The 16,432-nt window shown below is 40.0% G+C and overlaps 1 long non-coding RNA gene across 4 annotated transcripts in view; it reads left to right on the top strand.

Annotated features, from left to right (window-relative positions):
* The window catches only part of LOC105489469 (uncharacterized), a 349,939-nt gene that overhangs the window by 293,963 nt on the left and 39,544 nt on the right, over positions 1-16,432 (top strand). For 3 of the 4 annotated variants that reach the window (XR_011625157.1, XR_011625156.1, XR_011625155.1), the window contains one exon: positions 16,045-16,158. This is a non-coding gene — a long non-coding RNA (uncharacterized lncRNA). Of the gene's footprint in view, positions 1-136; positions 1,160-16,044; positions 16,159-16,432 lie in introns of those variants that run through there. The other variant, XR_003019779.2, reaches the window with a different exon arrangement.

Raw genomic sequence — 16,432 nt, 5'->3', positions numbered from 1 at the left:
CACCGCGCGTCTGGAAGAAGCTGACCAGGTGTACCACATGGGTTCTGAGGAAGGGATTGGAGGAGATTCCAGTGCGGCTCATTTAGAATCTTAGAATTCCAAAACAATTCAGAATTCTTTCAAATCTATCTTAATATAGGTATCCAGTTATACAAATGGTGAGGGAAGAAGTGAAAACTCAGACAGGATGGGAAAGTAACCCAGAGTGTAATAACAATGGGAAACTGCCACCACCTCTAGTTTAGGAAGATCAAAGATGAAAATAGATGCATGTTAATGTCTGAGAAATCTCAGTACTATACAGAAGTCAGTTTTCCCCAAATCGAGCACACAGGCGAGGCAATCTTAATCATAACTGCCAGAACATGTTCTTTGGAAATTAGCAAGTTGACTCTAAAGTTATATGGAAATGTAAAGGATCTAGGATAACCAAAATAATTTTGAGAAAGAACAAAGTTGAAAGATTTAAAATTGTTGACGTCAAGAGTTAATAAAAACCAATAGTTATCAAGAGAGTATGTTGTTGGTATAAGACAAGGAAGATCAACGAAAGAAATAAAAAGTCCAGAAATAGACTTTCACTTACAAGATCAACTGGTTTCTCATAAAGGTGTCATAGCAACTTAATGGGGGAATTAATGATTTTGAATAAATGATGCTGGAATAACTGGATATCTGTGGATAAAAGAGGCATTTATGTAATTCCACTTGCTCACTGAATTCAAATGCAATCAGAATTTGCAAGGAAAGCCAATGGACTTGACATGAAGAGGTGACGTTACTGAAACCCTTTCAGTGGAGTTTACGGACAGAAGGCAGAATGTTGAGGTTTGAGGGGATGGAAGTGGCAATGAGGATGCTGAGAAGAGACGATTGTCAGGAAGTGAGGCAGTGAAGCAAACACTAAGGAAGGAAAGTAGTTTGGAACTCAGACAACAGAGCTGCGATGGGACCTTTTCATTCACGATGAGAGCTCAACAATTTCAAGATGAAGGGAGGACTGGCAGGCAGGAGGAAGATCACTGATGGCTCTCGGGAGCCCAGCAGAGAGGAGGAGATGCTGTCTGTACTAAAGCCGGAAGGCTTGGGAATGGAGAAGGCTACCCCTGCCTCAGAGTAGCAGAGAACGAAGTGCAAACAGGAGCAAAGCTGTGCGCAGGTGTGTAGGAGGGAGACAGAGAGTTTGTCTGCCAGCCTCAACCCCGTGGGTGCAGTGGGTGGGATAGTTTGGAAGCCCAGACAGTGGACCTGGGAAGCAGCCACCATGCCATGTTCCAACCTGTGGGCAGAGCCTGGAACCATAGACCTGTCCTTGACTCCTTGAGTGCTGGTTCTCCAGAAGCGGCACCTCAGAAGTGGAAAGGCATCTTTTCATAAGGAATCATTTACATGTAAATTGTTTATTAACTGTTCATAGTAATTCACCTCAAGATGCATATGGAAATCCACCAGGGTTCCCTATTCATTTATTGGATGGTCAGCAATTATGTATTACCATACCACGTGTCAGCCACTTTTCTAGGTACTGTAAGTATATTTGTAAAAAAGGTAGACGGCCTTTCTCATGGGAGCTAAATTCATTGAGAGCACAGAGGTGGAAAACAAATTATACATAAGAAAAGATGAATGGGCAAAACGGGGAAATGCACAGAAGACACACGGAGCCCTGCGACAGAGAAGGGCTGAGGGGTCTGCCTTTAAATAAATAGCCAAGGAAGGACTCTCTGAGAAGCTAGCCAGCCGTCCAAGATAGCATCTGAGAGACAGGGGGAGTGGCAGGCCTTGATAGGGCATGTGGATATTACTCAAAGCATAATAAAACATCACAATGAGTTTTAAAGAGACAGTGAAATAATTAATTGTATGTTTTTTTGTTTTTTTGACAGTGAGTCTCGCTCTGTCGCCCAGGCTGGAGTGCAGTGGCGCGATTTCGGCTCACTGCAACTTCTGCCTCCCGGGTTCAAGCGATTCTCCTGCCTCAGCCTCCCGAGTAGCTGAGACTACAGGCACATGCCACCACGCCCAGCTAATTTTTGTATTTTTAGTGGAGACGGGGTTTCACCATGTTGGCCAGGATGGTCTCGATCTCCTGACCTCATGATCCACCGGCCTCAGCGTCCCAAAGTGCTGGGATTACATGCGTGAGCCACTCACTGCTCCAGGCCTGTTGTGTGTTTTAAGGGAACACTGGGCTCATCTGTGGCGAATGAAAGATGGGAGTGCAGGAGAAGGCCCAGGGTGTCTGTTTAGGAAGTAGGAAGGAGGTAAGAAATGCTGGGGGATTTTCTTACTTAAAAATCTTGCCTATCTCTTGTCTTTTGCCTTCCTGGTCTCCTTTCTTGTGCCTTTGTTGGCTAAAACTCTAAAAATTAAAGAAACAGCATTGCTTGGGCCACATGTGGATTGCATAGCAATCATAAGATTAACAAGTTTCACCCTATTCTGCATTTATTTTTCTAAACATGTAATATGCATGTGTGATGTTCTTGTTTTTCAGAAAAATGAGAATTATAAGTCCTACATATGGAATTTGTGGCAGAAACTTCAGAAATATTAATTAATTGTTCACAATTTAATGCAGGGTCTTGCTGCATAAATTCTTATTAAGCCAGAACACGAATAGTACAAAACCAATGAATGAATATTTTATGCGTGATTCAGCAAGAGATTAGGAATGCCAAACCATTATGACAGGGAATTAAAAAGGAACTTAGAAAATCAAAGCAACTAAAATGCTCACAATCAAGATGATTTGAGGGTTTTTTTTTTTTTCTTAAACAAAAGGCTTTTCAAGCTACCTAAACTATATGTTTGTGTTAATTTAGTTTTATTGCACTGGCCATGTATTTATCATCTTTACCATCTTTACCATTTTTAAAGTTGTAGTTGTAGGTAATAAATACAGTTGTAGGTAATAAATACATTTATATTCCTTGTATCCCTTTCATCCTGTCCCCCTTCCCAGCCTCTGGTAACCACCAATCTACTCTCTGTCTTCATGAGATGCATTTTTAGCTCCCGCATATAAGTGAGAACATGCAGTATTTGTTTTTCTGTGCTTGGCTTATTTCACTTAACATAATGACTTTCAGTTCCATCCATGCTACAAATGATAGGATATCATTCTTTTAATGGCTAAATAATATTTTACCTATTTATTGGGTAAAATATTCACTTCAGTTTGTTTTTTCAAAGTAATTGTAGCTGTTCTAGGACCTTGCCTTCCTGTGTAATTGATTTATCTGTTGGTCTATCTATCTATCTATCTATCACTTATGAGCACTGTCTATTTTTAACTAAAGCATTTTAATCAGTGGCTCAGGATACATGAGGGTGTAATTCACACTACATGTCTTTGTCTTCTGTAACTGCTATTATCTTGCTTCCTTGTTTTATGCCTCATGTGCACATTCTTCAAAAACATTCACTTAATTGGAAACTAAAGGGCATTCCCCTCTAAGCTTTGACAGCAGTGACCTTAGCTAAGTCAATGCTTACGGTCTTTGAATTCATAGGAAGATCCTATGAGTCAAGATTTTGAACATGATAGAAATGAAATTTTTAATTCAAATATTTAGTTGTTCATAGCACCTTTATTTAATTAAGTGACACACTCAGATAAGACTACATTTTAAGCAACATAAACTCACTTAGAAATAATATAAATTGACTTTTTTGTGTTTCATATTCTATTTCTGATGACCATAATCTCTTGCACCCTGGCGGAGATTTTATGAAACAAAAACCAAGTTTGACCCTAAAGATTAATAACACATGCAGCAATTGAAAGTTAGCTGCAAAGAAATAGAGAAAAGTAAAATAAATATATATCTGTATTCCTTAAAACCCAGTGGAATTGAGAGGAAGAGAAAGCATAATAGAGTAGCCTGAAAATACATTTTTGCTGAGTAAATTTTCCATCATCCAGGATAAAAAATATGTACTCTCATTCATATTATTCCAATGCCATATATTTTATAATTTGCAGTAATGCAATATTCCAGAAAATGCTCCCATAACTGTTGTTGTAAGTAATATGAGTAGGATTTTTTTTTTTTTTTTTTTTTTTTTTTTTTTTTTTTTTTGAGACGGAGTCTCGCTCTGCCGCCCGGGCTGGAGTGCAGTGGCCGGATCTCAGCTCACTGCAAGCTCCGCCTCCCGGGTTTACGCCATTCTCCTGCCTCAGCCTCCCGAGTAGCTGGGACTACAGGCGCCGCCACCTCGCCCGGCTAGTTTTTTGTATTTTTAGTAGAGACGGGGTTTCACCGTGTTAGCCAGGATGGTCTCGATCTCCTGACCTCGTGATCCGCCCGTCTCGGCCTCCCAAAGTGCTGGGATTACAGGCTTGAGCCACCGCGCCCGGCCAGGATATGATTTTTAAGGTTAAAAAAAGTGAACTGTTAATTTTTTATTACTACAGTCACGTCTCCTAAACTTCATGATTCTTTAGGAAATGGAGTGAGTTTTGAAAAAAATGTAATAGGCCACAATAAACTCTGCATATGTGTGCGTGTGTTTCTAGATTTAAAGTTAGAATCTATTTAAAAGCTAGACAATATTAAAGCTAGATTATATTAAGCTGAGAAACATACAGAGCATTGTTTTCCTAGAGAACTCATATATTTAGATGGCTGAAAACAGACTACTTTATAACAAATCATTAACTAGTAACTTTATTATTCAGATATGATAGACTCAGTCTTCTGTATATCTTAAGAAAAAACTTGTGACCACATATCAAGTAAGTATTTTAAATATAGGATGAATATTTTTAGGTAAACAGTGAAAACTTACCCTGGAGCTGTATCCACACCACAGCACATGTTTTGGAATGAAGTCAGTGGGAACACATGGGCAGGATGAACTGTTTCTTTGCGCTACCATTGAGAGTCCCTCACGGCCAGCATGTTGCCATTACTTTGGCTTTTCTCACCCCCAGAGTAGAACTACAAATAATAGAAGATGTTAAATGCCTACGCTTTGAGCAGAGCCATCCTGGATTGGTGGGAACAAGTAGCCATTGGGGTCAGACAAACATGCATAAATGTCTATACCAAACAAGGCAGAGGTTGCCAAGTTCCAAAGGACAAACACGACGTGGCAGGGCACTCACAGGAAGCACAGGCAACCAGTGATTGAGGAACGGCAGGAAGGATCTAATGGAAGAAGAGGCATTTTCACCCAAATCTGAATGTGTTCTGGCAGATAAAGCAGTAGATCCTGGCTGCATAAAGAAGGAAAAAAAAAAAAAAGGAAGAAGGAAGCTTCAATAATAGCTCCAGCAGAAATAAAGCCATTAGTGGGCCAAGAGCCAGGAGGATGGTGCTGTGAAAATGAATAGCAAGAAAAGGCATTGGTTTCAGCCACTTGGAGGAATAGCTCCAAGAAGAGGTGAGGGCCCATGTTAATTCAATAAGCAGAAGTTTTCAATTTTTACTCCACCATATGTTTCTTGGGTGCCCACTCGCATGTTAATCATTGGGACAGAGTAGAGACAGTGAGCCTTCTGCTCTGCCTTCTGGAACCTTGTAGTTTGGTGGTTGAGGCAGATGACAGGATCTGTGAGGGGTAATTAAGGAAAAGAGCCAGAGGCCACAGAAGGTGCTAGTGAGGGGGTCTCATGTGAGCAACTTGGGCCACTGAGTGCTTTGTGGCTGGGGCTGGTGTGATCCAGGTCACTCCAGTGGATTGGGGTGGGCAAGAATGGAAGGGGGGCACCCAGGATGCTCACAGCAATCCAGGCAAGACGAGAGAACACCAAAGACAGAGGCAACTTCGTATACTGAAGGTAGCTATTGGAGACAATGAGAGGGTGGGAGAGATTTCTGGGTATGGAGCCTGAGCAGCTGGGGTGCCATTCTCTGCAAAAGAGACGACTGAAAAAGGAGCAGTTTGGGGCAGTAAAGAAAATAACAGTAATACTAGAAATAACAAGCAAATCAGGTAAGACCTACCTGGCAGCATTTTTTTATTTTTATTTTTTCTGAGCAGTTGGTATGTGTTGTCTCTCTACAATCCCACAGCATTTCCATTTTACAAAAGATAAAACTGTAGCCAAAGAGGATAGGCAAATGACCTAAGGTCACACAGGAGCAGGACAGCCAGATGGCCACCCTGGACATCTGAATTTGTTTTAGGAAACAGTGTCTTTGAGATGCATGTGGGACATGAACGTTGGAAAGACATAAACATGAGATGCTTCCACATAAGCCAGGAGCTCAGGTGATCTTCACTGTAGACAGACCATTGGCAATCTCTGGTATAAGGAGAAGGCATTTATTGAAGAGTGAGTGAAAGCTGAGTATAAGAGGCAGACATTATAGTGTCTTCCTTCAATCAGAAAGGGAAACAAGAGATGAGACGCATCCACAGGGAGTAAGGGAAGGTGGTTCAAGGACAGGGCAGATTAGACAAGATCCCCCTTCACTCCCACAAGGATGATGGAAGATGCAAGGGTATCATCGAGTTGGAGCCTGGGGACTGCAGAGCATGGAGGGGTGAGGCCGTTGGCCGGGGGCACGCTGAGTGAGGCAGCAGGAGGAAGCTTTAGTCCCAGGCTAGCGTCACCCAGGGCAGGTGAAGCTGCAGAAGAATCATGGCATAGATGCTCTGAAGAACATCTCAGACTAAGTGAGCACTCTACAAACACAAGCTCAGCCAAGACCCACAGCAAATAACAATAAGGAACATCTTGCCCTACATCATAAGTGAGAGGCATGAGAGCAGGCATCATACATTTGCACTCAAAGCTGTTTCATATTTTCTGAGGATGGTTCCAAGCAGGTCTCTCTCTTTACTTCCACAGAAGAAGAAAAATAAATAAATTTCTAATAAGCTGAATTCTAGCAGAGTGTGGGAGAAAGGATGTTATTTGAAATACTGGGAATAAAAAATGTCTATTGCAACCCACGGTCATTAGTTTGTGTGTTTACTTTGGGGACTCTACATAGATATCCTTATGGCTTGAAGTAAGAATGGGATTGAGCCGTTTATTAAGTGCCTGGCTATTTGAGTTTCCAGGAGGAATAATGGCCTCCCTAATGTAGTGTGCCGGAAGTGGATCCCACATCAGCTGAGGTCAGGAGACCAGAGCACAGTCAATGGGCCCACGGGGAACACCGACCTCTGCACTGTCGACTCCTCCTGTGGTCTTGCGCTGCAGCAAGACCTGACATCTGGACTCTAATCTTGTGCTACAGAACCTGATGACATCCCATTTCCAACCCCATTTGCTTCTCTTGGGCAGACAAAGAGAGGCAATTCCCAGTTTCCCCTGCAGTTCTGCTGGGGCTGTGTGATTGGTTTCTGGACAACAGAATCTGAAGAGATGTAATAGAAGCCAGTCTTAGGTGTGACCATAAGCCCCATCTCCCAGATATCCTCTTTGTCTCTTCCCATTTGCATAGCTGGAAGTTGAGAAGTCCAAGATTTCAAAGGAGCACTTGAAGCGGGACGGCTGAGTTACAGTTATTTTTTACAACAGGTAAAATCATGCAGTTTTCCATTAACTGTTCTGCCAGTGCTGAAAGTTAAAGTTAAGGACAGCAAGCCCAGAGGCAAGGAGCAGCGAGGAGACTGGGGGATCCAGGGACAGAGGCTGGAGAGCATGGGCAGGTTGGAAAGTCTCAGAGGAGGGACAATCAGCTGGGATTGCAGCTTGAAGAGTGTGAGAAATGTTAAGTGCCTCTCAGGGATTTTTGTATGAAACATTAATTGCTTTCTGATTGTAAAAGGAATACCAACTCATCACGCAGGACTTGGAAGACAATAAAGGTATAAAGAAGAAAAATGAAAGCATTGATAGGATCACTACTGAATAGCCACTACTAAGATTTAGTAGTATTTGCTTCAAACACAGATGAACACTGGGAGCTCTCCTGGGGTGGTTTGCACTAACCTGCTTTGCAAACTTAACTATCTGTAGTAATGGCACCAGTGTCCAGGAGCCTTAATCACCTCCACAGTTGGTGGGTAACATCCTGAGTGCTTGCAGGAATACCTGCTCTTGGTATGACCAGAAGTCAATTGTCTCTTGTAAATAAATAAATAAATAATAAATTCTAGAAAGCAGTTTACTTTACTGAGACGCAAAATTCAAATTCCTTGTCTGTGTAACTGTACCAGCCTGAGAATTATTGCTGGCTGTTAATTATTCTTTGTATTATATTTGAGACACAAGAAATTGTTGAAGTGACTTACTGTTCATAATTAGAAGCTATGATTAAAACTGCTTTAACATTACCCTGGGGCCCTCTCTCCAACATGAAATGATTTCTATAAAAGTGTCAGTGGGTGGTTTGGAAGGAATATGTTGGCCTCCTCCCTAGTAACTACTTTTCCACCTACAGAGCTGCTCCGATGTCATGGGAAGACTCCTCAAAGCCCCAGCTCTGGTAATTCAATGAAACACAACCATCCTACACCACAACTGCTGGGCACTCTCCCACGGAATATCCAAAGAGGACAGGAACGAGAAGAATCAGCCATCAATTATGTTTTAAAATTTAAAATTAAAAGAAGTATTTATATTTCATATTTCCCTTGATGCAAATTTTTGACATTTTCTAAATTTCTACTTATTTTGTATAAAAATGAGCTTATGATATAATAAATGATGACTCCCATATGTTGCAAAAACTTGGGTTTTTATTTCAAAAATGAGCACAGACCTATGCTATAACTTTTTAAGAGCTTTAATGGTTTCCCCAAACCAATAAAATTAAAATGACATCCCACAACGGAGTGCTCTATTGCTGTATCTCTTGGATGAGAAAGAAGGAATGGTTCAAATGGAAGAATGAAAGGAAATGAAGAGAAACCATCTGCTAAGAGGGTCATGTGGCTATTCAGACTAGCACTGTGTTTGTTCTGATTCTTTAGTCCTGTGATATTTGACATTTTTATTTGTAAATATGACAAGTTGATGGCTGCAGCAAACCACCATGGCACACGTATACCTGTGTAACAAACCTGCACATTCTGCACATGTATCCCAGAACTTAAAGTAAAATTAAAATAAAGAAATAATAAAAATAAAAATTAAAATAAAAAAAATCAATGACTGGTTGAAAGGGGGAAAGTGTGAGGCCCTTTTTATTGTGCAAATCATTGGTTGCTCAAGAACCTTAAACAAGACTCACCTACACCTTAGGGTCACCAACTACTATGAATCAGTCATGTATGGCAAAGTGGTTGGTGATGCAGAAAAATTATTTGGTGTTAGAGCAAGTGTGACCTACATCATTGAATTCTGTCAATGGAAGGGTTAGCTCAAGTAACTGATCCTTCAGATTATGTTTATTGATTTATTTGGCATTAGGAAAAATGTTGAGAACACGAAGAAACAAGACATGATCCCTGAACCCCATGGAAGGGGGAGCAGGTCATGTGAACAAACAATTTGATAACATTTTACCAGTTCCTTAATGGAGATCAGAAGGGTAGGGGAAGGAGGAAGGCCACAGGCTGTTTCATAATGGAGAGACACTCCATGAAGAAGCTGATGCCTCAGCTAGACAGACGTGAGTAGGGGGCTATCAGCCAAGGCAGAGAGAGCCACAGATGCAAAGCAGTAAAATACCTGTGTTATTTGGAGAAGTGTCAGATACTGCCTTGTTCTGCAACTAAGAAAGGCAAAGCGAAAAACAGGAAAGAAATTAAAAGCGTTTATTTCAAACAATTGAGAGAAGGAATTGAAATCCTTCCCTAGAGTCAACTTAACATTGACTAAAGCTCAAGATGGTGGAGAAGATGTAAAATTAAAAATTCTGATAATAAAATTAATTTTTAGTAGAAATGAGGTCTGCATAGGCTGGTATCGAACTCCCGGCCTCCAGCAGTCCTTCCCAGGCCTCTCAGTGTGCTGGAATTACAGGCATGAGCCGCCATGCCAGGCAGGATGCTCTTTCTGTCCCATCAACATCTGTTTCACTTAAGGCCACTATGTAACAGGCTGGGCTCCAGGAAACCCCTCCTAATTTCTCAAATAAACAAGTCTCTCTCTTTACTTCTCATACCACTTGCTTCCTGGGTTATGGCACTTAGAACAGCATGTACTTGCGTCTTGATTGTGTGTTTCTCATGTATTCATTCAACCCATTCTTTTGGAGCCCCTACTCCTTGTGAGGCACTGTCCGTGTCCTGGACAGGGAGCAAACAGATACTCCATTGCAGAAGATAGAGAAGAAATGATGTAAATAAGTTAAATATGTACTATACTAGATAGTGCTAAGTGCTAAGGGTAAAATGGAAGGCATGGAAGGGGTAGAAGCATTCAGGAGGAATTGGAATTTGAAATAAGATGATCCAGGAAGCCCTCATGACAAGGTAGCTTTTGAGTAAAGATCTGAGGAACATGGAGGGAGTGGCCACCTAGATATCTAGGCAGAAGGGAAAGCAGCTGGCACCAAGGAGGGAGAGTGAGGACGCTGTCGTGGGTGGAGAGGGTGAACAGGAGAAGCAGAGCAGATGACAACTTCAGGAAGACAATGAGCCTAGGGAGGGGCCACAGTGGGGCTCTCTGACTTTCATGACCAGTGATGCTGGGAGACACAGGAGAACTGTGAGCAGACCAGTGACCAACAGTGACTTCCTTTAAAAAAAAAAAAGGTCACTGTGGATCCTGGGCTGCTGATAGGCAGACAGGCCTAGGAGCAGGGACACCAGTTAGGAAGCGATTGCAATGGCCAATGTTGAGAGCAGTGTAGGGGGTGAAGAGCTGTCAGTTTGGGGTACATTTTGAAGGTAGAGTGAATGGAGCTTTTGAACAGACCTAATACTTGAAGGGAGAAATGACAAATGTGATTCAAGTTTTGAGTTTCCATTAACTGTGATGGGGGAGAATGTGGGAGGAGTTTGTCAGCAGGAGTACGTGAGGAGTTTGCGTTAGATGTCTATCGCATGTCCAAATGGAAGGGCCAAGTAGACAGTTGGGCATACAGGTTTTGCGTAAAGGACGGTTCTAGGCTGGAAGCTTTACTGTGAATAATCAGCATGTGGACAGATCTGAAGTCATACAAATAGATAAGGTGACCTAGACAGTGAGCATATGCAGAAAAAATAGAAGAAAGCCAAGACCGGAGCCCCAGACACTCAACCATTTGGAGATTTGGTGGTTGAGGCAGGAGCATTAAGAAGAGACTGAGAAGCAGGGTTCAGAGAAGTAAGAGGAAAAAGGAATGGCATCCTAGAAAATGAATGAAAAGTGTTTCAAGAAGAAAACATGTGGCTAAATGTGTCAAATGTGGCCTAAGATGGAGAACCAGCTATTGGATGTAGAAACATGGAGTTTGTTGGCCAACAGACAAGACCCAGGTTGGTGAGAAGTGCGATAGAGCAGGGAAGCCTGACTGTAGTCAGTTTGAGAAAGGATAGAGGAGATGCATCAGAGACAACTGGAAATAACCAGCATGGATGGTTCTCTAAGGAGTTTTGGCCTAAGGAGAAGGAAATACATAGGATACTAACTGGAGAGAAAAGACTAAAGGGAAGTTTTTAAAAATCAACCTTTAGAGACAGGGGGTACATGTGCAGATTTGTTACATGGGAATATTGCATGATCCAGAGGTTTGCAGTATGGATCCCATCACCCTTGCAGTGAGCAGAGTACCCAAGAGGTGAGTTTTTTAACCCAGCCCCCCTCACCTTCTAGTAGTTCACAGTGTCAATTATTCCCATATTTACGTCCATGTCTGCTCAATGCCTAGTTAACATGGGAGAAAAACAGCCTATTTGTGTGCTGGTGGGAATGACTGAGGAGAGAGGTAAATCAATGAGCAGAAGGCAGAAGAGAAGAAGGCTGGAGAACTGTGTTTTGTGAATGAGTGGTGGTGGAGGCCAGTGCACAGGTTGGGAGCTGGGCTAAGCCAGGAGCAGGGACAGTTCACCACCAGCAGCAAGGTGAAGGAAGTATATGGGCACAGATGCAAGAAGCTGGCCCGTGTGGTGAAGGGGAATGTGTAGGGGTTATTTTCTTGGTGAAACAGGAAAGCAGGTGATCATATGAGAGGGAAGACTCTCACAGATATGGGGAGAAACTGCTAGAGTTTGGAGAAGATTGGGGTTGAGAAGAGTAAAACCATCAGATTGTGGGCAAGATAACTAGCGAAAGTCAGGAAATATAGGAGCGTAGGAGACACCAGCTGAAAAATGTCAGAAGATAACCAGGCTGGAGGGTGATCTGCTGTCTTGAGTTTAGTGATCATGCATTGAAATGAGAAGAACTTGCCTTTGTGTTTTCTTCCAGCCACATACTGCTGAGTGAGTACATGCAAATAGAGGAAGAACTGAATTTTACCTAGGTTGCATTTTAGCTTAGCACATTAAAAAAAAAAAAGCAAGAAAATGGAATTGAAGTTAAGAGCGAATGACTGACTATAGGATTAAGCTGAGTTTTAAAGTGATAAGGGAAAAAAAATCTACAACAATGGTGATAGACAATGAAATGGAATGGAATGAGACTCCTAGCAGGTAGAAGCATTGCTGTTGTTGGGGTACTGAAAGCAGTGAGCTGAAAGATTAGATAGTTGTCAGAAGAGATAATTTGACATTGAGATTGTGATGGTTTTGGTCCTACAGATGTCAGCGTTCTATTTAGCTTACTAGTGATTGAAAAATCACCTCTTCCCATCACTGGGAAATGTATTCTTCAGTTTAAAGAAGAAAGAAGGTACTTGTGTCTCATCAAATTTTCAAATTCATGAAAAATTATTTGCACCAAAAGAAAACAAGAATAAACGTTCAGCAAGATTACTCTTAAACTGATGAATACATCACCAAAAGAAAATACATATATGGATGTTTATATTTTCTCAGCTCCATTTCTTCAATTGTACAGGCTCTGCAGGTATTTCATCACTGCAGTTTCATCCATGGCTTAGAGACTTGCAGAGACAGCAATGTGCCGATAGAGTCCAAGGAGCAGCTCCTCTGGGCTGAGTGCTGCTGGCCATGCCACACACCCACAGTTTTTTCTATCTGCCAATTGGCTCCAGCCAACTGAGTGCAGATGCCAATGGACACAATGAAATTTTGGTGTACATTATTTTAAGCTAAGAAACCTACCAGAGTCCTTGGTATAGTTAGTTGGAAGAATAAGACAGAAGAGAACATGGTGGTCTAAGACTCTTCTTTCTAATACACACACAAAAAAAAAAAAAAAAAAAACAAGGACCCTTTATCCTCTTTTGAGAGTTAAAGACACCAATTTAATATTGTTACCCTTGGTGACCAATTTGAATAAGAGGCTTAAGAGATTAAATACTGTCATTCCACAAGAAATACATTAAATCTCTGAAATCCAAATATCCAAAATGGACTTTTACAAACAACCTTACAAAGTTGTTATAGGCAGAAGAGAATTTTTGTGGTTATTAAATACAAAAAGGATTATCTTCTTATAATATTTCCCAACGACATCTTTTAAAAGAAAGTCTCCTAAAATGGTTTTGCTCCTTAGAATTTTCTCTCATTCTGGATTTGCATCAACAGATCTGCCCTTGACTGTCCAGAATTTGTCTTGCCAAACAGGAAAGATTTATTTTTAAGGGACTGAGGAAGAACCTCTAGCATAGCCTAGAGCTAAACCACAGAGCGTATGACCTAATAGACATAATATTTTAAATAACAACACCAATAATAATAAAAGTTAGACAGGACTCTGGAGCTGATGATATTCTGCCTCTACACATGTCAGCTGTTTGACTGTAAAAAGTATTCATTGTTGAATCTGCCATGTTATTGAGCACAGAGTTGTTGCTGGTTAATTTCTGTTTCTCTGATTCTGTGGAGTAAACATGACTTTACCAGGACATCTCTGTTCAGCTTCAATTTTCATGGAATAAATAGAAAAGATTAAAAGCTAGAAAGATCTAAGAACAAGGAGAAACGATTATAGCTCATCTTCCAGGAAGATTAATTCTCAACATGATAAAAGGCTTGGTGAAACATATTAAGATAATATGCCTAGTTTCTCTCTGTATTTGCGGTAAGAGGAAATGGAGATGACAGCATAGTTTGTGGAAGATTATATAATTCAACAGATGGCAAGAAAGGAGGTAGAACTATTTAACAACAAGTTCTCCTTTTCCATCAAAGAGCATAAGAGACAGAAACACAAGTAAGAGGCAAAGACGTCCTAGTGAGAGAGAAAATGGGAAGAAGGTACCTCACTTCTTTGTGAGTGCAGGTTTGAAGATGTGAGGTCAGAAACTCAACAATCTCTGAGAAATCACAGGGAATGTGAAGAATCTAAGAGTGCTAGAAATGAGTAAATAGGACCCCCGCCCCTTTTTGTAATGAAGAAAAAAAACAAAACAAAAACAGGTCCCTGCCAACTAGAGATCAAAAACTTAAAACTCCCTACAACGGATTCCAGAAGGTTTTACTGAACACATAGTAAATTCCATCAGTATGGAATTTAAAAAGAGTGCATGACAAATCATTCTCTTTAAAGAGTTACTGAACAGACATGTAAGAAGAATACCATAGACATCACTTACCTACTATATTTTTTAATATAGTAGGTATATATTATATATACGCCTACTATATTAAATAACTATGCTAACTATATATTTAATATAGTAGGTATATACTATATTTTTAAACACAGTCGGTATGTATATTTAAGTCTTTCATTGTGTAAACAAAAATTGAGAAATATACGCAGGTTCAAAACGTGTGTAAGATGAGCTGAATCTGATGAGAAAAGACTGTTGATCAACACGTGCAAATTAAAAGACATGCATTTGGGTTCTGTGCCTCTGCCACCATTCTCTTCCCATGCTACCTCCTCCAACCCACTCAGAAAAATTATCATAAAACTAGAATGGAGACTTCCCTTCGCCTCCTAAGACTCTACTGCTCTATGCGGTTGTCACTAGCTGTGTAAGGCAATTGAGTGCTTGAAATATGGCTGGTCCAAACTGAGATGTGCTGCAGGTAAAAAATACACCCCATATTCCACAGACTGAGTCTAAGAGAATATAAAATATAGTTAAAATTTTTGATTACATGTTGAAATGGTAATATTTTAAGGTATTAGGTTAAATAAAAATATATTTTTACAATTAATTTCACTTATTTCTTTTTAATTTCTTAATGTGATTACTAGAATTTTAAAATGACATGTACAATTCATGCTATATTTCTAAAGGACAGCACTAATTAAAGAACCTCTGTAGACATCCAGGGAAGAGAGATCAGCCTCTAGCCATACTGCAGTCACCTCTTCACCACGTTAAAAATGTCAGATTATCTACAGATGTAAACTGTACTTTAACCTGAACACCTGCTTTTCTCAATGAATTTTTTGTTGTTCTTATGCAATTCTAGATTAAAACAAACTTTGTTTAACAATGTTTCATTGTACTCATTAAAACCTTCAATACAATGTTGAAGCAAGCAGCTTGATGACAGTGAATATCCTTGTCTTTTCCACAGTTTAATGAAAAATTATTGAATATTTCAGACGTCTTTTAAAACATTGTATTGAGATATATAAGGTAACTACAATAATTTTAAGTGTGAAGCCCTTAGGATTAAAAAGATAGATTTTCAGAACTCGGTAAGATCTCCTTGGTTATCTTTCAGTGCTATGTTCCTAAAAATAACTATAAATTCTGACTTCTGTGAGCATGTATTCATTCTAGCTTTGTTTGTTTTTGTTTTAAATTTGTTTTGTTTTGAGTTTACAGAAATGAAATCACAGAATATGTGATTTCATATATCAGGCTTTTTTTCACTCAACTAATACATCCAAGAGCTTTTCAGATTGTTGCATTGACCAATAGTTTTTCATTGATGTGTACTATTCCACTGGGTATTATTTTTTATTCAATCACCTGTTGTATCTGGGTTTTTCCCACTTTTTGAATGCTATGGATATAACTTCTATAAACATTCCAGAAAATGTTTCTTTAGAATATATTTACATTCATTTACATATTTAAGGTAAGATTGCTGGGTCAATTAATTTTAATATTATTTTTAGTGGAAACTGTCAAACAGGGTCTTCCAAAGTGCTTATGTATTTCTCACTTCCAGGGCACTGACAACAGCTTGTATGCACCACATCCTTGCCGATACTTGTATTTGTAATCATGGCCTTCCAGAGGGTGTGTGTGATATCCCATCATGCCTCTCATCTGCATTTCCTTAGTGAGTATGGAAGCTGAGCACCTTTTCTTTTTATTTATTTATTCACTCATTTATTTAGGTCTCCTTTAATTTCTCTAGGTAATATTTTGTAGTTTTCAGAGATCTGGCACATCCTTGTTAAATTAATTCCTAAGTTTTTGAGTTTTTGATGTTATTGAAAATACTTGAAATTTAACACTCTTATTAGTTTTCCAGTTGTTTACTGCAATAACCTCGAAATATATCTTATTTTTGTATATTGACTTTGAATCCTATGACTTTGCTAAATTCACTT

Source organism: Macaca nemestrina, chromosome 6 (genome assembly GCF_043159975.1).
Source record: "Macaca nemestrina isolate mMacNem1 chromosome 6, mMacNem.hap1, whole genome shotgun sequence".
Lineage (NCBI taxonomy): Eukaryota > Metazoa > Chordata > Mammalia > Primates > Cercopithecidae > Macaca > Macaca nemestrina.
Note: the sequence above shows the minus strand (reverse complement) of the source record. Positions and strands in the feature narration are given on the sequence as shown.